General features: G+C 42.3%; 1 long non-coding RNA gene across 1 annotated transcript; it reads right to left on the minus strand.

The window, feature by feature from the left end:
* Positions 1 to 26,483, minus strand: LOC106748817. Its single transcript, XR_001374787.1, has 2 exons — positions 25,979 to 26,483; positions 1 to 527 (listed from the first exon to the last, which is right to left on the minus strand). It is a non-coding gene; the product is annotated as an uncharacterized LOC106748817 (long non-coding RNA).
* Positions 26,484 to 26,930: the final 447 nt, after the last annotated feature.

Raw genomic sequence — 26,930 nt, forward strand, 5'->3', positions numbered from 1 at the left:
GAGGTCCTCGGAAGATCATAAATCGCATGATACCAACGTGGTGCCACCGGCATTTGCCCGATAGTTTTGCGCATGACACCAACGTGGTGCCACCGGACGGCATAGTGTTAATAGCAGAATGTCTCTTTAGGGCGTCTTTCCAATCTATACGACGAATTCTTTAGACGTTAGTTCATTCAGCTGGATGTGGGTTAACCGGAAGCACCATGGCGGAGCGATTCATTAAGGGGATGGAATCGAGTCAACTCACTGAACGAGATGAGGCCGCTGTTCAGCATCGACAGCTTGATCTGGCAGGGAATGGAAGCGAGACTCCGTCCAGGATTCAGATGCCGCTTTCTGGGCGGTTTCTCCAGGGCCCGGGGTGCGCTTCTGCTCCTATGGTGTTGATGATGATGCCTCCTGTGCGAATGGGAATGCGAGTGGGAGCCGGCGCCGGTAGAAGCTGCGCCCGTACGGTCGGAGCCGATGCTACTCAAACCGAGGACACCGCCGCCGGTCGACTGCGTTCGCATGGACGACATGTTCTGCAAAATCCAAAGAAGAGCGCAATGAATTAATTGGAAATATATGTGACCGGCGAAGCGGATTGATCGGCTCGTCGGCAACGCCCGGTGAGCTTTATTTCGTACAGCATCGCGAAATAACATAAAAAAAAAATATTTGTCAGGCGAGCGAAATATCGCACATTGCGGATGAGAGAGAGAGAGAGAGAAATAGTCACTTGATTTTCATCATTTCCACTAGGTGTTGCTTTTGATTTTATTTCCAAGCGAGGAATACAAATATACACGTCACTATCCCGACAGCTTTACACACGGCTGCACACTGTTCCACGACGATCGATCACTTAAAAATCCACTCTTCCTCGTTTCTCTCGCTTCGGACGCGCCGAAAAAAATATCGAGTATTAATCTTCCTTCAATATTTACATCCCTTCTGCATGTATGCCCAAGAGCCCGACATGCTAAGCGTCAGTCGACACCGCGGTGTCATACACACGCCCCGCTATCCCCTAGGATTAGCATCTCCATCCTGTCATATCTCTTTCTCTCTCTCTCTCTCTCTCTCTCTCTCTCTGCACATAAGAGAGCTAAGAGAGTGAATTCGACGCGGTTTGCGAGCTCGTTTGTCGAAGCGAGCCGTAACATCGTCGAGACTGCGAGAAGCTTTCCTCGTGTTTCTCCCGGATCGTGTTTCCTGGCGACCGTTAATGCGCCCGCTGAAGATTCTCCCGAGAACGTGCGTGTATACGTCCGCCGGATGTCGCGCGAACGGGCTCCTTGTTCTCGATCATTTTCCAGAAGATCCGTCTCTCCCGGTCTCTGTGCGCGTCTTTGTGCGCTCTGAGCTGGGCGATTTCGCGCGTGCTCCCGAAATTTTCAGCAGTCGCCGACGAGCGTCTAAAAGTGACCAGCTTTCTCTCTCTCTCTCTCTCTTTCGATTCACCGCGATCGCTGCACGCGATGTGGCAGAGAATAGAGATGGCGGTTCAGCCAGCTGGCAACGCGCGGGGAGGACCGTCGAGGTTTTCCTGCGTTTTCCCGTTGCCTATATTTACCGACGTGCGATGTAATAAGTTAATAACCCCTTGCGCATGCACGCCCCCGGTAATCTAGGGAGAGAGAGAGAGAGAGAGAGAGAGAGAAAACGATGCGTTAACGAGTTTGAGCGCCGATGCCGTTCATCTTCGACCTTACGAACGCCGAGAGATCGAACGGGAGGGGAATAGTCGGAAATCAGGGGGAGAGGAGAGGGCTGTGTGAGTGTGAAGCGGCGTGAAAATTATGATTCCCAATCAGCCGGGAGTAATTGCAGGCACTCGCGTGAAATTGTCCTTCGTTTCTTCCTCCCTTCGACTTGATCGATTGTTTCTCCCCTCGTCTTGTTCATTATTCATGCGGGACCGGCGAATTATCGCCGGCAGCTTTTTGCCGTAGCCTATGCGGACTCAGCCATGAAATTTGCCCCGCGAAACGGTGCGCGTGCGCGCACAAATTAATAACCGCACGATGAGATTATTATACCTTTGGCAAATTTATCGCTTGAAGCGCACAATCGTGCACCGTGGAGTCCGCATAGACTCGCGAGATAATGTCCCATCGCTTCTTTTTATTCCGTCATTGCACTCTCATTCAGCGAACACCCCTCCTCCCTGTCTCTATGTCTCGCCGTTTTCCATTAGCGGCGACGTACTTTTTAATCGCATTTGCATGCAGGAAAATCCGAGAAATAATGCCGTTAAAGCAGCTCCGTCTCCGGTATCTGCGATAACTTTGTAAATTGAGCGTTGATGAGGCTTGGTAAATCAATTGAAAATCTTAATTATAGATATGATTCTCCCTGCCACACTCTATAATAATAATAATAATAATAATAATCCTCTCCTAGCAAAGTGAATTTTCAACGTATCCAGGAAGGGTGTGGTCGGATCCGACCCTATGCTCTGTTTTGCTCATTTTTCATGTAATCAGTGTACAAAATGGATAAAAGATGTAAAAGATAAAAGAAGTAAATAATAATATGAAACATTCCTTAAGAAGAGAAACAATGCATACACGCCATAAAATAAACGAAGTCATGGGGTCAATCTGATTCTAACTTACTATTAAAGAGATAATAAAAATAATAACTACAACAATAATAACAATATAATAATAATAATATATTGTAATATTAAAAAATTTCTCTCTCTCTCTCTCTCTCTCTTCCGTTAATATATAAAATAACGTTCTTATGAGAATGAGTCGTTCTAAGCTTCAAATTTGTGAAGTGGATTATATTACAGCGACGGAGACTTGAAGGGAAATTGATGCGATGCGCAAAAACTATTTCGTTTATAACAATTCCACGACGCTAAGTTTCTCTTATTCATTTTCAACTAGTGCAGGGGATAGCTCGGATTACTTCGGGCATACACGAAAGAGCGAGAGAGCGCGCAGGACTCTAAAGGGGACAATTTGCGGGAACGAAGTTTCTAGCGGAGCTTCGCAATAAATCTTTCATGCAAATCGCTCGAAGTATTTTAATCTTTCAAAGCCGGTAACGTCAGCGGGCAATAACGGCACGTCTTGGCAACATAATGCGCACGATGGCCGCGCTTTCCCGCTTATGAACGAATCGATGATTTTCGGGGGATAGGCTAGCGGGACGCAGCGGACGAGCTAAGATAGCAAAATATCAACGCGAAGTCTAGTTTATATAACTTTTGCGCGCGCGCAAACGTATCTCTCTCTCTCTCTCTCTCTCTCTCGATCCCATCTCGACGCCAGGACGCATGCGGTAGCGTCTTTCGCGCGTATAATTTTCACAGAAGCGTCGTATATTACACACTTGGCGCCAGTCTCCACCGCGTCTCCCGATTTATCGCAAGAAAACCGCGGAAGTCGGACACCAAAGTTGGGCTAGCAGCGCGGCTGCTTCTTGTGGAAATATTTAAATTGTCGCAACTGGAGCGCGTCGCGTGTGCGCGCGCGCGCTCATCGAATTTTTCGGCGCCTCGTGCGGTCGCCATCCTCAATTACTCTCGCAAAAAGTAGGAGGAGAAACGAACATTACAATCTTAGCTTCTCTTTTGTAATTAAATGGGTTATCTTTTTCTAACCAATAAATAGATAAATAAGTAAATAAATAAACAATACCCATTTCCTATTTTATTTTTATTTCTGTCTTATTTCTATTTCTATTTTGTATTATATTTTATACATTTTATTTTTATTATCATTCTATATGTGTGTAGTTTTGCTCTACTTATGTTTCCTTACTTTGCAGTTGGATCTGCACAGAAGAAAATATGCCAAAGCCATGTACACGTGATTACCTATTTTTCTCGCTTTCCAAATCAGCCTTATAATAATAATAATAACAATAATAAATAAATCAATATATAAATAAATAAACTCTCAACGTCTCTGTCGTGGGAACCGGAGTTTCGCGCAATGGACTGCTTGCACGACTTGAACACGCCAATGCCCGCGTATAATTATCGAATTACGTCGCCGATACGGATGAGGTTTAATCGGTCACCATCGCGTCTACTTCGAACCCCGGTGATGGATGTTGCTTCTAATGGCTCGGCACTGTGTACACCATTGTGCCGGCGCGCAGTCGTGAATTCTCGCGAGAGAGTTATGACTACTCGTTTGTTACGTCGCGATTGAATCAGTCGTACACCCCGCGCCGCGCTGCTTCCGACGGATTAAGTGCGACGGAACGCACCGCGAAGGAAGCCCCTCGGCGGCGCGTAATCGCGCCCGATTAAACCACGCGGCCGGTGGTTACGCTCCGTCTGTCGCAATTATCAAGAATCTGTCGAGGAAAGAGTTCTTATCACGTAATTCCTGCGTTCCCCCTTTCACCCCTCCACCCTTCTCTCTACGCGCGTTCTTCTCCCACCGATCAATTTCTGCACGTAAGTGAAATATCGCTCGTGAACCGCGCGAGCGGTGTGCGTTCGTCAGATTATTAATCACGACTTGTGCGTTGCCTCGACCGCGGCAGACAGTTCATCGACTTTTTCCTCCTCCCTCCCCCCACCCCTCCGCGAGTGTTTCGAAAAATTAATACTCGCTATCTTCATCGGGGGTTTATTTGCGATTCGGCCCGTCAGCTTCGGATGCGGATAATGCATTTCGTCGAACGTGCTTCGCATGCAACTGCGATTTAGCTAGCGCGCTCGGTGGCGTTGCCGAAAATATGTTGATCCTTAAGACTCGGGAAACGTCTCTACAGATTCACCACGGAGAGAAGTACATTATTTGTTATGTATCGCTGGACGATGGAAAATTTCGTGTTTTTTGCGCACTTCGCTTATGCACCATCAACAACACGCATGTTGTGCGTTGCTATATCGACTCTCGGGGTTTATATCATGTTTGCTGTAATGTTTTTCTTTCTTTCTGCTTCAAATTCGAGTCGAGCCCAACCATCGATGATCGGTCGTCCGGTCCAGTGCCGATCACGGTGTTTCTCCCGCGGATATTGACGATTACGGTGAGTCAATTTCTTCCCGTACCTTTCTCGTTGGTACATAAGATGCAGATTGGATCGAGTAACTGCCGTCTCCTTTTCCTCATAAATCCATTTTCGCATGAGTTACTTTACAACTGGTCTGATCTGATACATATTCCTGTATAGGAACTTGTATTGCGAAGAAAAGCAATTACTCGGTTTATTTCTTTTTTTTTTTTAATAATGTTTATCTTGAAAGAATATTTTCTTGATAAAACTATTAAAATATATTCGTCACAAATATTAGAGGAAAGCTCATTATCATTTGTTCAAAAGAAGAATTTGGTTAAATGGCTTATTCATTTATAACCAATAAATAAATAAATAAATACTCGATCGTGTCTTTATTAACGATGATTCTCGCATTCTTGATTAGCAGCTTGTCGGCTCTTTTTGCAAACGTCTCGAGATAATTAATATTTAGCATCTTCTTGCAGCTTGGGTTATTAATCGTTGTACGATTCGGTTCAATGAATATCTAGGCTAATATAGCAGTGTCAGATCCGACTGCCTCTTCTTTCCTTTCCCTTTCTCTTGCATACAGACTATGTAGCCTATATAAATCCTTATTTATTATAATTACTGACCGTTAACTATAATTAACGGTTGCGTTATGCTACAATAGAATTAATAACGATAGAATGGGCATTCGCTGCGCTTGCTTAATCAACCGAAACGGTATAGACGGCAATTTATTTCCTCATGTTCCATAATTTCGGGCGAGCGATCATAGACAAAATTGTGAATAATCAAGCGGCCGTGGGGTGGAATAAGCGTCGATGCGATCCAAGAGAGCCCGATCGTTAATGCGCGCATTAACCGCGATCGTTGATCACGCATTGCCGGGGCTTTAATTAAATAATGATTCTTTCGCCAGCCGATTACTATCGCGCGCCGTGCGAATAATCTCGCGTATATCGTGAACAGCCGATATTCTCGACGATAACGCGAACTCGTTCGTTGGTTCGTGCGCGTTTCTCGTTTACGCCGACATGCCATAAATTCCGCGCTCACAAAAGTACTTAATATCGGACGTCATTTCGTTCGCCTAGCGGGAGAAATGGCAAACGTGAAAAGGGGAAAAGCTCGGCCGTCTCACTTTCTTATATCCCTCCCGTCGATATATGTAGCGATGTTGTGATACTGCTGATGTAATATTGGTATCAATATATTTCGTTTAATACCAGGTATTTTCGTTTTAATACTTTTTCTTTTTAATTCGTACCCGTATCAGTATTACTTTGTTTCGATATCTTTTCGATATTTTCTTTTTTAACTTTTTTACTCAGTTGGTCCTCAAAATATATGTTTACTTGTATGAACATTAGTGTAACATGCAACTCAAGTTTGAAACCTGTCTTTTCTCATGATTTCTGTTGTGTTAATTTTACGGTTATTTATTGATTGAAGTAAGAGGGAAGCGTCCAGATATTTTTATTAATGTGCGGAGTGGATCACGAATGTCATTCTGTGCGTAAATTGTTTTATTTTCACGTATACCGAAATAATTTTTAACATGCGATTTCTTGTTTTTGACGTCATCAAATAGAATAGTTATAACGAGGACACAAGAGTCTTAACATATCCTTTTTAAAGTTTTTAGATCACAAACCGAAGAAAATCTAGTACAGAAAGTAGAAATATCTTTATACCATAGTAAGTTATTATACGCAGACATATGAAATCCTTAAAAGTAGCTTGCAAGACAAATACTTCTCTGATTTTTATATTCTAATTTTAAGTTTTTTTAAGTTTCGATACCAATAACGATATTAATATTTTTGTTCTGATACTGGTATCACTATCGATATTTTTGATTAAGTACTCGTATAAATATTAGTATCGATACTTTCATAGTATCGCAATATCCCGAGATATATGTACATATATCGATGGATGGAAAGAGATACCTCATATGTGCAAAATCAAAAGTTTTATGGAGAGACGAAGTGTTGCTTTGCAAATTTACTTCGCTCCGAACAATCGAATTTCCTCCGCAATTTTCCTCGAAACTTCAAACAAAGAATTGAAACATTTCCACCAAGTCGGGAGAAAAAAAATCCGAGTTCGCTGAAACAAAAATCTGAAAACGACTATTTTTGCAGACACGAAGTATCGCTTGTTCGTCATCGATATTGTTCGCTGCCTATGGCAACGTTGTCTGCGAACCTGCGCACCGACTTTATTTTCCTCGCGTGACGTCCAGTCGGACGAAACGGTGCAAAAATACTCGCGAAACACCGACGACGACGACGAAGACGTCGCAGATTCTCCTCTCGTGGATCAGTCACATATAGAGACCGGACGAAAAGTACGCCGTCGACTTTCGCAACCGCACGCGCGCCACGGCCGTATTACGCAAACCCCGTGCCGACCAAACCTAACCCGAGAGCGTGATCTTTTTTCTCCTTCTTTTTCTCTTCGTACTCACCCTTGCATCGTGATTTACCTGTCGTGGCGTTACCGCGTTAACGCGTTAACTGTATAGTGTATATACGCCTTAATTAAATTCAATTCGGCGCGTCTCGTGATTTAATCTTCTCGAGCGAACGAATTATTTATGTATGCCGCAACGGTCGCTTCAACCATCGGAAAAGATTCGTAATATGAGAAAGAGATTAATTAATCGTTGTTTACAGAATAACTTTTTTAATACATCTGAGTCGAAATTTTGGTGCTACTTTCGATATTTTTAAGGATAGTTTGCGCATATTTAGACAGCTATGGACTAATAAAAAGCGACTGTGACGATAATAGCACTTATTAACTTCCCTCTTAAGGGAATGCCATACCTGAAAACTTTACCAACAGAATTTTATTTGGATTACGTAAATATTGAAAATTGAATGTAGCATTTTTTTCTTTTAATGTAAACTAAATTCAAATAATATTTACTTAATCCAAATAAAATAAACTGCTCTAATATTGCTAAACAGATATTTACTTGAACGTAACAATTTTTTTCAATATACAGATTTAATTTTTACTTTATTTTGATGTTAAAACAACGAAATCGTAAATTTAAGACATTATTACATAATCGAAATAAGAGTTAATTTTATTATTAGAATTGTGAAATTGAGCCTATTTTGCTATCTTACCTCTTATTATATTGTAGAGTAAAAGGTTTAACAAGGCCAAAATTTCGGATACGTATGACAGATATTATTGCAAATGTACAGACAGGAAATAATAAGAAGAGAAAAGAGAAATGATGAGATACGTATATAATTAATATTTTTGTTCACGCGGCTCTTTCATTCACAGCAACTCCCAGTGGATTTCACGTTGCCCTACCTCGATCGAGCTTCGTGACGCGTCGGATTTAAAGAGCGTCGGTTCTCGAAAGCCCAGGCTTCCCTCGACGGCGCCGCCTGCAGCCTCCGCTTTATCGGCGAGGAACGCGATTTGTAATTCGAATACACACAAATCAGACAAATTCCGATGAGTCTGGCGGGCGCTGATCTATTTTTGCGAACTCATTCTGCGAGTAGGTCTCTCCGGATTCCTGTTGAGTGCACGCGCGCGCGCGACGTTCCTTTCTTCGTAAATTTGAATGAAACTCGAAGTTTCGTCGAGCGTTCTCGGGCGAGAATTATAATTGCTCCTATTTGCGTTTCACTTCTATTTACATTCGCGGACGTGCACCGGCAAAACTTTCGGCGACCTCCTACGCTTGTTTGTCGCCCATAGAGAGAGAGAGAGAGAGAAAGAAGAGAGCGGGACACGTGATCGACTCGCCCTTTTCACGCTGCCATAAGTAATTTCACTGTGAATTGTAAGATCGGTCCGACGCGTGTACCGCCGAATAAAATCTCCTGTCCTCTTCGGATCGTGCTTACGTAAGCCAACGGGAATAGACAACGAGAGGGACGATTGTTGTCGCACTTCTGAGATTTGGCAGTCGTGAAAGAATCGATATGACGTGACCGAAGACATTCGTTCCTCTCGTGTCTCAATGATATGTTTTGACTCTACAGCGCGCGGCGAGGTCTTCGTCTCTTCCAGACGACGTCGTGATGCGATTTGACTTATTCCCTTTATTGAAACAGCCGGACGATACTTCCCCGAATCGGCAAAAATTTCGTTTCAACTAAAGACGTAGATTTATCAGCAAATTAATTAACTTTCTCCGGTCCTCTCTCTGTTGCTATTAATATTCCTTCGCTTTCGTGATCGATCAGGTCTCCCTGCGTCTCTCACGAAAGTGCACAGAAAATAAAAGGTACTGAGTTAAGTAGACATAATTAGAGGAGAATTTACATTTACATTTTGTACAACATTATTAACAACTTTGTTAATAATCAATATTTTAAATTGCAAACTTAGCGACTACTTTCATCAAAGTGTCGTTCAGTCGATTCTAGACTCAAAGTTATGAAATATTTATTACTTGCGACGTTATTTATAAAAATGCAGTGACACTGCATAATGAGAAGAAGAGAACTAGGAATGGTAATACAACTCTCCCCCCCCCCTTCCCCATTAACCCTCTACCGGTAAGGTTGAGGTCGGATGCGGCCCTGTGGCTTGTTTATTTTTCAACGTGCATGCGCTGTTTCTCTTCTTAAGAAATGTCTCATGTTATTATTTATTTCTCTTACCCATTTTGTAACTGTCATTGTGTAACGTAGGCAAGTTACAAATAATTCCATAAGCAATCATTAAAATTCTACCTAATAGCGGAGATATTAAGAAGGACCATTATATTTACAAGGACCGTAATATCACTTTCGGTCTGTTTTTTAGCCTTTTAAATCAAATAATATTTTTATCAATTTAAGTAGAGTCAATTAAGTAGTTGTACGCAGCGGGTCAGTATACGTATTGCCTGTAACTTTGTTTGGGAGGCGCAGCGTATCTATGGAGTGTTTATTCGCTATCTCGAAGCGCAAAAAGTTAGATGTACGCCAGAGTGTAGCGCGCGCTTGCAATAGACAAAAATACGAAAATGTGAAAACAAATAATTTTCTTGAAAGTTTCGTCGTACTTTGTGATCTCGCCACACTTTAATTGTTCGAAGAAAGGAGGTAATATGTATTCGCATAAAAGTTACATCGTTTGGGAATATTTCACAAGAGAAAAGGTTTCCAAATTATTTTATAATTTAGAGGTTAGAATTTTTTCCAGAAAAAGATGTGCTCGGGGCAAATGTACGGGAGTGAGTACACGCGAGGATAAGCTGAAAAAAGATAAAGAAGACAGAAATAGAGAAAAAATTTCCTTATAATCCAAGACCGTCTGACATTAGTTTTAAGAAGCGCTCACGGAATAAAAAAGAAAAGACTGAAGTTGAGTATTTTTATCCACTCATGCCACGAAAAATGTGAGAAACCACTTTTAGGAAAGTAGGTAGGATGCATTAAATACAAAAATATTGGTATATGCAATGCTCAATGTTTATGAGAGAGATGTTTTTGTATGTGATTTGTACAATTAAAATTATGAACTCACTTACCCAATATCCATACGAATTTTTGCCTTCGTGTGCGGAGCAAGAGTTGCACATTTTAAATTATGTCCCTTTTTTGTTAAATTACAAAAAATTGCAAAACTTTATGTCCGTTGACTTTTGATTTTTAATTTAATTCAATAAAAAGTTTATCTAAATAAATAAATTATCATTTTCAATAAGAGACTTTTCATTTGTTTATAATAGAATATAGAATTGATATTTTATAATAGTTTATAATAGAATGTAGAATTGATATTTTTTACTTATCAGAAACTCTAGAACTCGTCGAGAGAAACCAAATGCGCAATTCAGAACTATTCGGGCTCGATGCCAAATTTTTTCGAATTTTTTAAATTTTTGAAAGAAATCGAAAAATTTTTTTTATATCAGGAATTCTAGAACTCTTCGAAATACATCAAGTGAGCTATTCAGAACTATCCGATCTTGATGTTGGATGTGAAGTTAGTCCGTTTTTTAATTGTTTTTTTTAGTGTTAATCGCCGGAATTCTTTTTATGAATATAAGAATATTCCTATACTTTTCGAAAGAAAGCTGGAACTCTAATCAGTACTATCGAGAACTAATGTTAGAGTGTTAACTTCACTCGTCCGAAATATAAACAGTTGAATGTGGAATACTCAAGAGTGTTTCACAATGCCCCGTAAGTAAAGAAGTCATTGACAAGTCATAATGCAGTCACAAAAAAATCAAATTATATAGTTCCACTCAAGGTATTAAATAAATTCACTTTGATTTCCTATAGATGATTACTTTTTGACGTCATCTTGACTTTTGCATGAATTTTTTGTTCTGCCTGGATTGAAGTAGCTCCATTTTACTTGGAGATCAAGCAAACTTTATTACTCGGTAACGCTTTTTTCCCAGTGTGGTTATTTGCAGCGCGAGGAAACTTAAAAATAAGCGCGCACTTCAAGATTATACGCTGGGAGGATGCGAAATTTTACGTCACGCACGGGGGCGCATTTTAAAAATATATATTGCGGACATCGGTAAACAAGGCTTTCCGTCCTCGCGGAATAATTCGCGATATTGCCGCGGAAAGTACCCGCGGATAACGGAAAAACGGTCTGATAGCCTTCCGAGAAAAGTTTTCAAGGTTGCGCGTGGGCTTCTGCATTCGTCGGCTATTTTTAAATGTTTCGCAAGCCACCGCCGGGCTCTCTCTCTCGCACGAAGGTCGGTTATTGACCACCGAATCGGCCTCTGAATCCTCGCTGTTATCGCCGTTCCTCCGTGATGCAAACGTCCGAAACACCCCGACGTCACCGGGTTTCATGCCACAAAGAAGAGCCGCGCGTAACGATCGCGGAAACGCGTCTCAACCCTCCGCGCCACGTAACGATTCGCCTCGTTACATTTGCAGGCGCGGTATTTCCTCAAATATTGCCGGGAAACGCTGCATAAGGATTCTCTGAAGGAGATCCACGAGCAAAAGGTTCCTCCACTGCGATCCAATATTTCACAACTGATAAGGGTCGGGCGGGGAATTACCGGGAAAATGTAAAATGTAACAGTTAATATCGCTTGGAGTATTATTAAAACTGTACGGATAACGGAATACGACGGTCGTTCGACGGTAATACGTCCGTGACTGCGACGGCGCGGTTTCCGATAACGATTCGACGTAGCACATCGGCCGTGTCGACTTCATTTCAAAACTGATTTCTACGGCGGAATACTTTCAAGATGGGATATTGAGAAATTCTTAAGATACAATTCCGGCTGTATAAACCACCTCGCGTTGTGCCGACCTCACCGGGCTGCAATGCGATCCACGAAATCAATATGGAGCGCGGCAAACAAAACCCCAGATGTTTGGCTCATCGTCAAGTCGACGCACGGCTACGGCAGTCATTTATTTATTCTCATTCAGCGGCGCACGCGCTATGATCATACTACGGATCGAGCCCGGGCGAGATAGCATTTCCGTTGGAGATAAGATCAGTTTTGATATTTCTCGAGGCGATCTGCGCGCCCGAGAACGCGAGGAGTCCCGCGCGTGTTCCGGCTTGTGGAAAAATGGCTCCGATAGTAAACGTCATGAATCCCTTAGCTTAAAAAAGACGTGTTGTCAAACGGTTGTTGTTGAGCAGTTGTTATTGAGTAGCGTTAGCGCTTTCAAACCTTTGGCCACAACTTCGACCTTTCATTTTCATTGATTTCGCAGAAAAACATACCCGTCTTGAGCCGTGCTTGCTTCGAATCTGATATATTGATCCGCTTATCAATATAACTAATCAGAAAATTTTGTTTTGATTTAATAAGTAAATAATAGTTGAATAACTTTTAAAATATTTATAATTTGTGTAACCACTTAAAAAATTTATAATTTCTAATAATTTATCATATTATTAGTAATTTAATCCTAGCTAACTGCATTTATTTTCGAGTCTTTAATTCGCCAGATTCCAATCCGCAATACCACTCGATTTTGTCGTCTTGTCATTTTCATTCTAATACTTTTAAGCTCGTAATATAGAAGTTGGAAATACAGAGTCTGAATAAGATGTTTATGATATCAAGTTAAGAAAATTATTTGGGTTTAAACTAAATTTATTATTACAAGTGAAAGTTTTCGGAAAAAATTCTCAAATGATTTACAAATTCGATTTTAAAAGAAAGTAATGTTCGTTTGTTGTAGCGGACGTCTGATGTTCTAAGAAAAAAAAAGTATATTATGTTAGGCTGCTCAAAAAAATAGTATATTATATGAAAACTAGAACACCGAAGAAACGTTCAGCGGCCCCCGGAATTTGGCGAGTTTAAAAAATTTAATTATTTCTAATAATTAAGAAATTTAATCATTTCGGCTTAGGATAACCACAAAAAATGGTCTCTCAAAGTGTTCTGACTGTTATTTTATTGATATTTGCACTTATTTTATAAAATACAAACAAATTACATCTGCGATCGGTTCTTATTGTCCTTATTATACTTATTTATTTGATTTTAAACCAAGGATTTTTGTAATCATTCGATCGATCTAACCGAAAAACTTTCTTTTTGTTTCAGACCCATGGTTTCAGACCCGTGGAGACTGTGGCTACACGTGCGGTTGCGGTTCGCGCACGGTGTTCAGCGATTTCATTATCGGCTTTTAATTCGTGATTTTTCACGCGCGATTCGCGAGTGTGTCCGCGAATGTATCCATGAAGTGGTAAAACTGGTCGTACCGTGCGATGGATATTCATCGAACAAATTCATTAAACGAACTCGTGAATTCTGTTTCGAGATTAAACGAAACCGTTCGTTAATGTCGCCAAAATGTTTGCAAAATCGTTAAAGACACTAGTATCAATCGCGTCGCGAGTGCAATCAATTGAAGTGTAATCAACTCGGGACCATGCAGGACACGATACAGCGGCGAGTGTTGTCGATGGGCCTGGTTGGACGTCGGTGGATTTCACCACGAGATGATGAGTGTCAAATCTCAACACTCTCAGAGTGTAATCCGACGTAAAGCATGCATAATGGTAAATTTTTATGAATAGAGTGATACTATCGTTGAAACTTTGACGCTCTCAAGGATAATTTGCGTCTACTTTAAATGATCTACAAGATCTAAGTAAAAACCTATTTCTTATCTAAGTAGAAACCTATTTTAACAATACTACACTTTCTAACTTTTCTCTCTGTCTTATTCTCTCTCTCTCTCTCTCTCTCTCTCTCTCTCTTAAACTTTTATTTCTACAGATTTAATTTTATTGCTATTGTAGAACAATCTATTTTTGCGCTAAAACAGAGAAAACAGAAATTTAAGTCATCATTATGGTCAAAATAGAGGAGTAAATTATATTATTAGAATTGAAATATATTGAACCTATGTTATTGTCTTAACTCCTAATATGTTGTAGAATTAAAGATTTAATGTAAGGCTAAAATTTTAACTCAATTTCAATTCAGTTCTATGATATTTTACCACTGGGACCATTTTTCCACGAATATTGTTATGACTCTGAACAATTAATGTTCCGATAGTCTCAGAATATCATTTTTTAATATTTTTCAAATTACAGAGAATTATATCTCTCTATTTTTAATTACAGATATTTCAATTATCTTAAAACTTTATATTTTATTTATGACATAATAGGTTATTATTGATATTTAATTAATTATGATTTCGCTACGAAATTACGAGTATATAGAGTTTGAATAAATTCAGTGATCAATGGCGTACGATGGCGCGATTTTTGTAACGAATACTTAGTGATAGAAAAATTGCGTCCCCGGGGGGAAACAAACGGGCGGATTTTTAATCGGTCTATCGCGCGGATTACTCGTGAATTTTGACGGGTAGGACGGTTATACCGTAAAATACACGGGCAACGTGTTTGATCGTGAAACGAGCTAATCCACTGGGAGGGCCGTGCCGGAACGCTCTGTATCTACTAGCTCATATCCATAACTTCGTTCGACGCATCGCTCTCGCCGAAATCGCTCGCGTCGATCTATCACGCGTTACTTTAAATCGCCCGCTCGTTATTAAAAGCAAATTTATATGGAAGGATCCCGCTTTCGAGAGGGATGGAATTCTCGAGTGGCTGTTTATATTTGACGAGTGAAATAGCGGTTTCGAAAGGCCTCGAGCTTAAGAATGCTCAAGGCTTTCTCGCGCGGATTCGTAAGCACCTGAAAGTAGAAGCAGAGAAAAAGAGGGGAAGAGAGAGAGAGAGAGAGAGGGGGAGGGGGAGGGAGGAAGAGACTACTAAGCTCTGAGATCGAAGTCGACTTTCGATGCACATGTTTTTAAATATATCTCTCAAACGCAAAAGCAGACGTTGTCTCCGTATGAAAGTCAACGAGCGCTCGGTTCGACTCGGCTCGAACGGCAATCATAGCCTTCGCTTCCGTCATTGAAGATCATCCTGAATCGAAATTTAGTTCTATGTTAAATCTTCAATTCTATAACATAGTAAGAGCTAAGATAGCATATTAGAATCAATTTCAATACTAATAACATAATTTATTCCTACTTTGACCCTGATGATGTCTTAAATTTTTATTTTTGTTGTTTTAGCATCGAAATAAGCTGTTCAAGGTAACTCTAAAATTAAATCTGCAGAATTAAAGGTTCAAACTACAGAAATTAATTAATGTCAGTATCCTCAAAGTGAGTTTTCATTATTCTATAAGCCACCTAAGTAGGCGCAAATTATTTTTAAAAGCGTCAGAAGAAAAGCAAAAAGCACCAAAAGCACCAAAGCCGACATACAATTTTGATTTTGAGCTCTAAAGTCTTGTTAAATGTGTAAAATTAAAATTTTCGCGCACGGATATACAAACCAGCAACACTTTTCTACCAAAAATATATATGCGATAGTCTTATGAAAATTATTACATATTTCCTTGCAAATAATTATTTTTTTTTAATGTTTGAGAATTGACGTTTCCATAAACTAGATTCTGAAATCGACATACCCTATACAAAACCTGATACCTATAGAACATTATCAACAAAATAAAATAGGAGAACACTGAAATTATATTATTTTGTACATTTATCGTATATCCTTACATGTTATTCTTAATTTGATATATTTTCTAAAACTTAAAAAATTCCCATGTAATTATAAGATGTATATTGCTCTTTTATTATGTGAAAGAAATAATTTCTTCTTTCCGACCATCTTAAACACTTTACACATCTTAAACAAACAAGGAAAACAGGGGATCGTCATCAATCAGTTATCGATGGCTTCAACTGCATTCTGCGAAATGATATTTCACAGCAAAGTTCAGGTGTGTCGGTTTACCATACCTATGTCAGTTTTGGTGTTTTTCCTCAAAATGGCAGACTCAGAGCATTCACATTCTCCATTTGCCATCGTGCCTGCCTCCGAGACCGTCCGAATGGCAGGGTGATGTCAAAGGACGTCATATTGACGGCGATGACATCCTTTGACGTCACTCCGCTACTTGGGTGAGATCCGGTTAGAAAAAGAGAAGTTCTCAAGTTCTCCTTGTGAAAACAGATAAATCGAAATTTCCCGGGAGCTCTCTCGCGCTGTTCTCGAATGTCTCGGGATGTCGCGGACTCGATGAAGCATCGCAGGTCGCGACGCCGATCCTGAGCGCGGTCTAATTGGCACTGGTTGCGAGCGTCAAAGGACGTGATTAACGTTAGCATCCGTCCCTTGAAACACGATCGGGATAAGGAGGAAGCGACGGCGACCGCTCAAAGACGGAGGAAACGCCAGGAGCTCGACGCCCCCGTCCCCGTAAATTCCGGCGAATCGTTTTCACGCGCTAATTAACAAAACGGATTGCAGCCGGCGGAGTGTCCCCCCTTCCGCGAGAGAGATGCATGCCACGCATACCACGGGCGATTTATCACGGAACAATAACCGCGTAAACGCTTAAGCCGGAGAGTTACAACCCTCTCAGGTTGGCCGCTCTTAATGCCCGTCGTCGTTGAATGGCGCCCGATTTATACGCTCGTGGGGTCGCGCCGTACACCGCAGAGTACATAATCGATTATCTTCCGGAATTTGTAAGCCTGCCCTCGCGGACTCGCGTCTAATCGCGATACCGGTAATTAGCGCATTCCCGGTTTCTTCTCGAGGCTTCTCGCGCTCGCGGAAAGGCGAAACGCATGGAAAATCGGAGCTACGAATGCGTAATTTAACATGCGGATTATATACACACAATTATCCCGCACGAGCGACGGGTGAATCGCAAAATTGCAATAACGACCAAATTATTCGATCGTTTCGTTAAATAATGTCTCCTCCTGTGCCTTAATTAACCGCGGGGCCAAACCTGTGTCGCTTCCATAATTTGCATGCACGATATAATCGAAGGCAGCACGTGTAACTAACAACGCGACGAATAATTCGATACCGTTCCGTTAATTACACGACTTGTTATCATAATTCCCCGCACGATGTCGTCTCGATATGCCTCGAAATAATCGTTGTCGGACGCTTTGGCAGCGGAATGCATGGAAAATCGTGGAAATTCCTACAGAAGGGAGGTAAAAATCGCGATTGCATTATTAGGAGTAAACTGAACATCAAAACTGACATAGATATGGTAAACTGACATAGCTTTGTTTTTTGGCTGTGAAATATTGGGACTATGTTGAACAGAATATGAATTTCGTCTACTCTGTACAATAACTGCAGCTGAACATTTTATGCTTGCAAACGTGTTCGATTATATTATTATTAGTGTCGTTTGTTTTCTCGTTGTACTGAAGTTTTTGTTAAACTGTCTCCTCTCTTGAGAATTCAACCAACGAATCAGTTAGAAATTGAAATCGGTAAGAAATTTATTTGACAATGCTATTTTACAGTGTGAGCGGTGAACTTTTCAAATCACATTGGATCTTGCGGCAATCTCTATCTTATGCCGTTGAACCGCGCAAGAAAATTTAGGGTCATGTTATTCTGCAATCTCACATACCCGAATTTTGCTGCGAAATATCATTTCACAGGATACAATGGAAATTACCAGTGACTGATTTTCTCCTATTTTACTGCTTTGTTCGTTTAAGTGGAAGAAACAAGTCAAGTCATATATAATAATTTTCATAAGGTTATCGTATATTTTAGTAGAAAAGCATTGCTGGTTTGCATCTGTGCACATCAATTTTAATTTTTACACCTTCAATACACAGAACTTTAGAGCCCAGAAACAAAATGGTGTGTCGGTTTGAGTGTGTTTCCTTTATATCGTCCTTATCATCGACTAAGGCTCGTTGATCCAATAAGCCGTATGTCGTCGGAACGCAGCCGATGACCCAATGAGGGGAGAGAACTCGTTTTAGAAAAATTAATTCTCTCATTGGATCGTCGGCTGCGTCCCAACATCCGGACAGTACGATTTATTGTGTAACAGGCCTAATTACCGCACAACGATCCTCTTTGCTATTAAGAGCTCACAACGACCGACCGATTCGGGTCGGCATTCGCGCCTCGTTACCGCAGAGCTTCTCTTTGTGGGATATCGCACGGAAATCGGCGGTCCGTGCATGCCAACTCTCTCTCTTTCTCTCTCTCCCTCCCGGGCTCCGATAATTCAAATCGCGCGTGAATCAGCGCGGCCGCGGAATTCTGCCCAAAATAATCCGGGCAACAACGAGAACGGGACGAAAGCGTGTAAGAATGGTCACGGGATTAATGCACAGGGAACGTCGTCTATCAGCATCCCTCGCGCGAACGAAAGCCGCGCGTCGTGATAAATCAGCACGCTCGCGCGATATAAGACGAGCATAAATAAAGACGCGTGAATAACTGGCATTTTTAACCGTCCGGCAAACCGCATATTTCTCTCTCTCTCTCTCTCTCTCTCTGACTCTTTCTCAACGTCCCTATCTCTTTGCACGCGCGCGATGCTGTCGAAGAGAGCTCGCGCCCCTTGCGGAAAATTGGGATATACATCGAACGCGAACGTTAGCACGCCCCCCGCCTCCTTATCGCCCTTATCTGCTCGTCTATATATCCGGACTATTTCTTCCCGTAGATCGGCGCTCTCTCTCGCATCCGATATACTCGCGCGGCAAACATAGCCGATGATGCGAGTAAATAAAACGATAAATTTATTGGCGGCGAATTCGTATATCCCTTTCCCCTTCCCAACCCCGATAAACATACTCACCGATTGCCAAATACTCATTTATCGTTGGGATAAACCCTTTGGACATCTGAATCCCCGGGAACGCTCGAGGTCGCCGACGAACTGGCGGTTCTTTCGCGCTCGCGAACAGCGACGGGCAATTTATCGTGTGAATCCGATCCTTCGTTTCTTTTCTCTCCTCTCTTACTCTCTCTCTCTCTCTCTCTCTCTTGTTAGCAGAGATATCGAGCGAAATATCGTCCATCCATGTTATTAACGACGAACTTAGTTAACATTCGCGATCATCCAGCGGAGCGCGAGATTTCAAGTCCGTGAGTAGAAATCGCAGCAGCACTTCAGCACGACGACAGAAAAGCGACATAATTATTTCGTCTTTATTGCCTTCTTCTAAAGTGCCTCCCTTTGAAATTACGCAAACATTAAACGGAGGATTTGCGGCCAGGTCGACAATCGCGCCACTTGACGTCGCTTCTCGCGTACTTTCACGCCGCAAACACTTACACGCGGGACTCATGTTCGCGGGTCTTGTCTACTTCTGAATACCAAAGTCACGCTTTTTCCATCGTGAAGTAGTAATATAAATGGCGCCTCTGCGCCGAGAGAACGCCTCCTCCCCCTTGCCCCGGAATTGAAAAATCCCTCGATATTCCTCAGGAGCGCGTGCAGTCTCCGCTTCAATCTTGATACAAAACGGTGATACCGAGAATTTGATACGTTTCGCTGTATTATGTTGGAATATAATTAATCCTCCGTTGTGAATCGGAGGATTTGAAGGCACAGACGATTTTTTTATTGTAAATTTTAGGATAACTGATAGCGAAGTTCGGTATATCCTTCTAAAAAACTTATAGTGTGTGTGTGTGTGTGTGTGTGCAAAGACGCCAATTTCCAGTGACTCGTTTTCTAATAAAAACAAACAATTAGTATATGCGCTCGTGCTCTCAGCGACCTAAGTTACAGATCACGTAAGTGAAACTCAATAATTTGAATTTTGAAATTCAATAATTTGAATTTTTTGTGTTTTACATTCTTTTGACACGTTAATTTTCAACTTTTCGATTTTTTAGAGCCAACATTATTATATTATTTTTTCCGAAGCACATATCTTCAAGTATTATGATCTAAAAGGAATTTTTTATTCACTCGTATAAAAATTATAAATTTTTAATCGACATCACGTTTCTCTTCGACGTTTTTGCTCCGATTTTAATCTGTAGAAAATAAGTAAAATACACAATCCAACCTCTACGATGATAAAAATCCCTTATTAATGCTTCCTTAACCCTTTTAGTGCCGAACGACGATACATCGTCGTTCGCAACACTTGTGAAAAGTGCCAACGACGATATATCGTTGCGTATCCGAGGGCGTCTTACTATTCGCATTGCGAGAAAGCTCTATCTCCAAATAAATTTATAAAACGTTATAAACGGTCTAATTTCATTGCAAAAGAATTTAAAAAATTGTTTTTGGGTTTAACTTATTGTTATATTCTATGCTGGTTGGTGCCGAAGCTCTGTATACGCTGGAGCGATAAGGTAGAAACTCGACACAGGACAGTTTCGTTCTCAGGTCCGATATTAGTTATTTTGTTAAAAATGATTGAAAATGTAATACTTATACTTCATACTACGTGATCTACATAAAACTGTGATCAAACGATGGTTATTCTTATGTGCAAATATTGTTTGTAGAAGAGAAACTTGTTTCTATGTTTTTCATCATGTTTTATATTGATGTTATTCGTATGATTTTCAACAAATATTGAAATACAATTGGCATTATTTTATTCTTTCTTTATTTCGTAATATGCTGCTTTGTGAATTTTGTAAATATCATTTTTAGTTTGGTTTTTACGAGCTTTTTCCCAAACTTTAGCAAATTCGTCAAATTGGCTCAGTATTCTTCGCATAGGTACGATACTTTTGCTCGGTACTAAAAAGGTTAAGTATAGGGGAATTTTTTCAGACTTTTATACAATCTGAAACACAGCGTAAGAACCTGCTCTGAGCCTTACAGCCGCAGGCTACTGACGGAAGGTGCAAAGTTACACGTTGCCGGCGGAGGATTAAATATTCGATTCTCTCGTCGTGATTACGTAATTTGACGTGATGCGAGAGTTATTGTAATTTCACACGACTGACCGCCGGTCTTTTACCGCGCGCACGGTCTCGTCTATGCGAAATATAGAATAATCGCGAATATCTAGGAATAGGTTTTGTGTCAAGTATTTCGCGTGTTTCACCAAGCCGGAAAATACTGCCGACTGAACGAGGCTCTCACAGTCACGACCGGCGGTTTCGAGTTTTCCGGCATGCCACGCATCGTTATTTTCACGAACCACGCACTCTCGCGACGTTTAGATTATGTGTATTGCGCCATTGCGCCACGTGCGCAACGAAAACTCCCATACTTCCCCCGGAAAGCGTAAACTCCACGACGAACTCGAAGTCAGGCTCTCGCCAAGCGGAACGACGAGCGATCGATCCTAAATTGATATTTTTATTTGAGCCCGTATGAAATGTCGGTAAAGTGTGAATGAAGTGGAAGACGTAAAAGTGCGCGAGAAATTGAAATATCAGTTTGCGTAGTTCAACGTTCTCTGAGCAAGTGCTGAGAATTTCTTAATCGTCAACGAGACAAATAGCGTCGTAACGTTTTTCCACGACGAAGACAGGTATTGTATCAGAATTATTATATCAATTTTTATATTATCATATTTACTTTGAAACACTATGTATATATTACATTATCATATTAATATGTTGCGTGATGGCATTTATTAATGTTAAAATATTAATATTAATCGTATGAATATCGTAGTATACGCATCGTATAAATATCGTGTATTCATCAGACAAGCTTTTCAAGAAGAAAAATGTGCGAATTACAGTGATGCTGAATATACATTGTAACCGTTCGCACGCCCACGGTTGTTCGGGTTGCATCCCGGCGACCCGCGTGTCGCTGACGTGCGGTAGCGCGACTGTGACGGTGCGACGGAGCCGTTGCACTTTTACGCACGTCAACGTCCGAGATTGATGTCGACGAGATTTCGGCCGGGCGGAAAAGCGCGCAAACGTTTTCCACGGTGAGCGTGACGCATCGCGAGAGGCTTTCGCGCCGGACTTGCGTTTCAATGAATTGAACGGTCCATTGATCGATCGATCAATCGATCTATGATTGGGCAAATCAACCATTATCGTCCCTCAAGGGGCGAAATTCAGTCAATTTCACCCGTGAATAATTACCGCGAGCGGAAACCTGATGTTACGGTATTACACGGGAATGAGTCGGCTCTCGTGAGATTAAAAGAGTTAATTGTATCGATTAGTCGCGTCGGCAACGTTAAACCCTGCATTTTTAACTCGATTCACCCCGGGACCGCTGTCTGCCGTCCGAATCGAGCGATGTTTCCGTAATGTTCCGTTCAATTATTCCCAAAAGAACCGCGACTCCCGCGTCGGGGGATTCGTATAGAGGTCGTCTGCTGAGACACCCGAGCTGGCTCAATAAAAGTCAACGCGAGAGACCCACGCGTCACGTGCCAGCATTCGGAAACGTTTACAACTCGACGAAGCGTAATTTTCGATGTCTACGATGTGTACGCGCGAGGGCGAAGGACGGACTAAAGGCGACGCAGATCAATTTCACAGCTACATTTCGACACGATTTTTTATTCGGCGCGAGCCAAAAATGCTCCACTAATTCATCGCGTTAAAAATTATTTGGGATCTGATTGGAATTTCAGGTCGATTTTCCAAAATAATGATGGATTCTAGTTGGGAAATCTCTACACAGAAAAATATTACTTATATTGCGAAAAAAACAATTACTCAGTTTATTTTTCTTCTTTTCAAGAAATGGTTATTTTGAACGAGGAATATTTTCTTGATAATAGTATTAAAATATATTCGCCACAAATATTAGAAAAGCTTGTCATCATTTACTCAAAAGAAAAAATTATTCTCTCTTTTCAAGAATATTATAAACTTTATCGAGGAAAAGGTAAATTCCGCTAATTGGAATAAGTAAACGGAAACTTTAGTTTTAATGTGTTAATCTAATATTGAATTAATTTTTGATTGAAATACTAAATTTACTAGGACTGCGAATATATTTTGAATAAATTTGATATGTTTATGATGAACGTATACTTGCGGATATATAAACTTATAAAATACTTGAAACAAATACCTTCTTTTGAGTAAAAAATAATGAGCTTTCCTAATATTTATAACGAATATATTTTAATATTATACTATTTATAGAAAATATTCTTTGTTCAAGGTAACTATTACTTAAAAGAAGAAAAACATGCTGAATAATTATCTTTTATCGCAGTACAAATAATATTTTCCTCTGCGTACGTGTGCGCAGGTCCCTGTATATAGAAGATTTCCTGAGATCTAATTGGAATCTATTTCTGTCTGATTTCCCAAAATAATGATGGATTCCATTTGACGGATCTATGCAGATTAGAAGTGTAATGTTTCAAACATATGATTCCAAGCGAATGAACTTCTAGAAAACTAAATGGCCTGATTTGATATAACCGATTTTGTAATTTTTTAATAATATTTCTACAAATCTCTTTTATCGCATTCTCGTTTTTTTTTATTAAAACCGTAAAACTAGTTTCGTTGCTAGAATTAAAAACGTGATATCGAAAGCCGTTTTCGTGCTCGTGATATGTGTGCGTAGCGCTAACCTTGAATTTAATTATTTCAGCTTCGATATGGTCAATTTTTTTCTAACTTCGCACGAGTGTAAATCGTGTTACGAAAAATATGCTGTTAAAATCTGAAGGAAAATCCGAAAAGAAAATAAATTGACGAACCAACTGCCTTAATCATAGTAACATTAAAAATTTAATCTCATTGATTAACCTCCTAATCTGATATTTGATTAAACTGTCACTAGACTCTCGTGGCGACGTTTGCACGAAACAAAAGCTGTCCGCGACAGACAGCCAATCAGCATCGCAGAAAAGAGGCTACATTCCATGTTTGGGATAAGAAAAATAGGATTCCCGATTGTTATCGTAGTGGGGTAACCTTCGAGATCAACTTTGAGCGTTCCAGTCGGAATCTATGCTGCTATGCTATGTGTGAGAAAATCTGGAGAAATTTCTATGCGGGATGTCACGCGATTACGGCGTAATCGTGACGATACGCGCGCTCTGCGAGGGTGGCGGCAGGCCGTTGCTTAATCGCGAGTGACAGCCACGCGCGTGAGAAGTAAACGAAGAGTATATTACACACACGCGCACGCTACGATATGATATATCGGCCATATTTAAAAGCCAATTAACGCTAATTGCACTAAACCTCGCCTCGCATTCCTCGTTTACTTATATTATCGTCGTAGAGCTAGTTACTTAGAGTTATGACCCCTCGAATGGGACGCTCGCGCGGTCGCGCCGACGAAAGTTAATTAATTAAAATCGCCGGCGTAACCGAGTCTAAAAGAATTAATTACGACACGACGGCACTTGATTAAACGTAACTCTAACTCCTTCCGTCTTTCCTTTCCCGCGATAATCCGTAGTCCTATAGACACGAAAAACAAACACCTACGGTAGAAGCGAACAGGTCTACCAGGCTGATCCACTGGCGCGAAATCTCGTCCGAGTCGATCCTGCTCACAATCCGACCTTTGACCCCTTTTTCAGGGGGCAGCGCAATGTGTGCCATCCTCCTCAAGATTTGTCAACGTGATGAGGAGGACAGCAGCGACGTCGACATCGCAATACGACTTTTATATCGTCCTTTCTCTCCCTATCCCCCAACCCTCTCTCTCTTTCTCTCTGATTCTCCCGCTCGCTCTTCCCAGCCTCGCTACTCGACAATTACGCGCTAACTTTAATTAGAAGATTTCGCGACGGCCTCGGAAGCGCGCGCTCCTACGCGAGAACATTGAAATTCCGCAGGGCGCCATGCGCCGAGACTGGCGTTCCTTTCCTCGTAGTTTCCTCATCGTGACCTCTCGTAGTCGCCGCGGTTACATCATTGAAAACAGCGGGGAGGAGCCGTGACAAGTCGTATCGCCACGTAGTTTCGCCGACGCGCGAGCCCTCATCTGGATGTCCGTTTCGGGAGCGAGCCGATGCGCGGGGACCCCGGGGTGGAAAGTCAGAAAGGGGCCGAGAAGGAAACGCGCTCGGGAATAGCCAGGTCCTGATGGTCGCGCGTTGCACGGTAACTTTGATCGATCGCGTCATCCCGAGTGTCAGCCTCGAAATATGGCAGCGAGGAGAGAAACATCGGAAAATTTCGGGAAAGCGGTGAAATTTTTTTCGAAATCTCGTTACTCTCCCTCTCAGATACGGAACATTGATTTCGATGCGCCCCATACATCACAAACGTTCAAAAGACATCCTAGAGATGTCTGATATCTCCGGGTCGTCGCGTAGGATATCTTTTAAATATTTGTGCCGTATGCGATGTTAATACTTGTTAATTGGCTCCACGACGATCCGCACGGAGAAGCGATCTCATAGGAAAAGGAATTAATCCCGAGAATACCGATTTCCATGCGGGAATCGACATTCGCGATTTCCCCGCGCGTTTCGTCGAGAACTAAACGCGAAAACGTGACCAGACCGCCGAAAATACAGGCCCGGCCGGTCACGTTCCGCGCACCATTCTCGTCGCATGAACCCAAACACAGGTGGGCTGGCAAATCACAACAACGCCGGAACGACGAGAAAATGATTACGAGGACTCCATTCCCTTTCCATCGTTTTCTCATCATTTCGACGTCGTCGTCATTTTCCGCTTCGCCTGAGCAAGCGGTTCTCAGCTGCCGCTCGACTCGGCGCTATTCATCTCCCGACTATGACGACGTACAAACGTGAATACACGCGGACATATAAAGCGAGCGAAGGCGGACCAGGTGGCTGTGACATACCGTGCGACGCGGTTGGCTCCGAGTTTGACAAACTACCCCCGACGAGTCTCCTCCGTGTCTCTTCCGTGCGCTTCTTCCTGGATCCGGCAGACGCCGGGCGTCTTCGGAAGCGACCGAACCTGGCTCTTCCCCCGATCAACGGCGGCAACGTGCGACCGCAAGGATTCGCGCCGACGACCCCCCCCGACGCAACGTGAGCCGCGTTTTCGCGCCCGTCGATCACTCGAATCGACCGGCCGCCGATGGATCCCCACTCCGTCTTGATCAACGAGACTCTCTCTCTCGGCGGTTGTCAAAATATATATTATAAATATGCGTATACGTGCGTGCGCGCGGTTCTCTTTCTTCCGTTCACGCACTGATCACCCACCCACCACCACCACCAGTAGCACGACGCGACAGACGACAGCGGCGGCGTCGGCGACGTGGACGATCGCGAGGTCGGTGGCGGACTGGCGCGGGGCGACACGAGTCACCGTCGACGGCGAGTCGAGTCGCTCTGACGAGGTAGATCCTGGGGGGCCGTCAGGCTGGCTGCGTGGAGGCGGCGGGTGGCGAGAGAGGGAGTCAGAGAGAGGGCGAGAGCGCCGGAGAGAGAAAGACAGATAAAGAGAGAGAGAGGGTAAGAGAGCGGCGGGAGCGGATGACGAAGAGGGGAAGGGACGACGGCGTCGGCGTCGGTTCTTCGCCGAGGGCGTGGTCCTGGTGACGGGCGCGTTGTACCGAGGCAGCGGACGGAACGAACGCGCGGTCCAGACGCCGAGGGTTGCCGACGTCGTCGGCGCACCGTCGTCTTACTCTTCTATGCGACGAGGATGGGCGCCTTCCTCGTCGCTCCGGTCTCTCTTACGTAATTATCATTACCTGATCGCGCGACGTCTAACAGATGTGCGTCCCTCCCGCGAGGTCCCCGGAATTTTAATATCCCGGCCTCTCGTCGCATCCCGCGCGC

This window comes from Dinoponera quadriceps, unplaced genomic scaffold (assembly GCF_001313825.1).
Source record: "Dinoponera quadriceps isolate SergipeBrazil2010 unplaced genomic scaffold, ASM131382v1 scaffold3207, whole genome shotgun sequence".
NCBI lineage: Eukaryota > Metazoa > Arthropoda > Insecta > Hymenoptera > Formicidae > Dinoponera > Dinoponera quadriceps.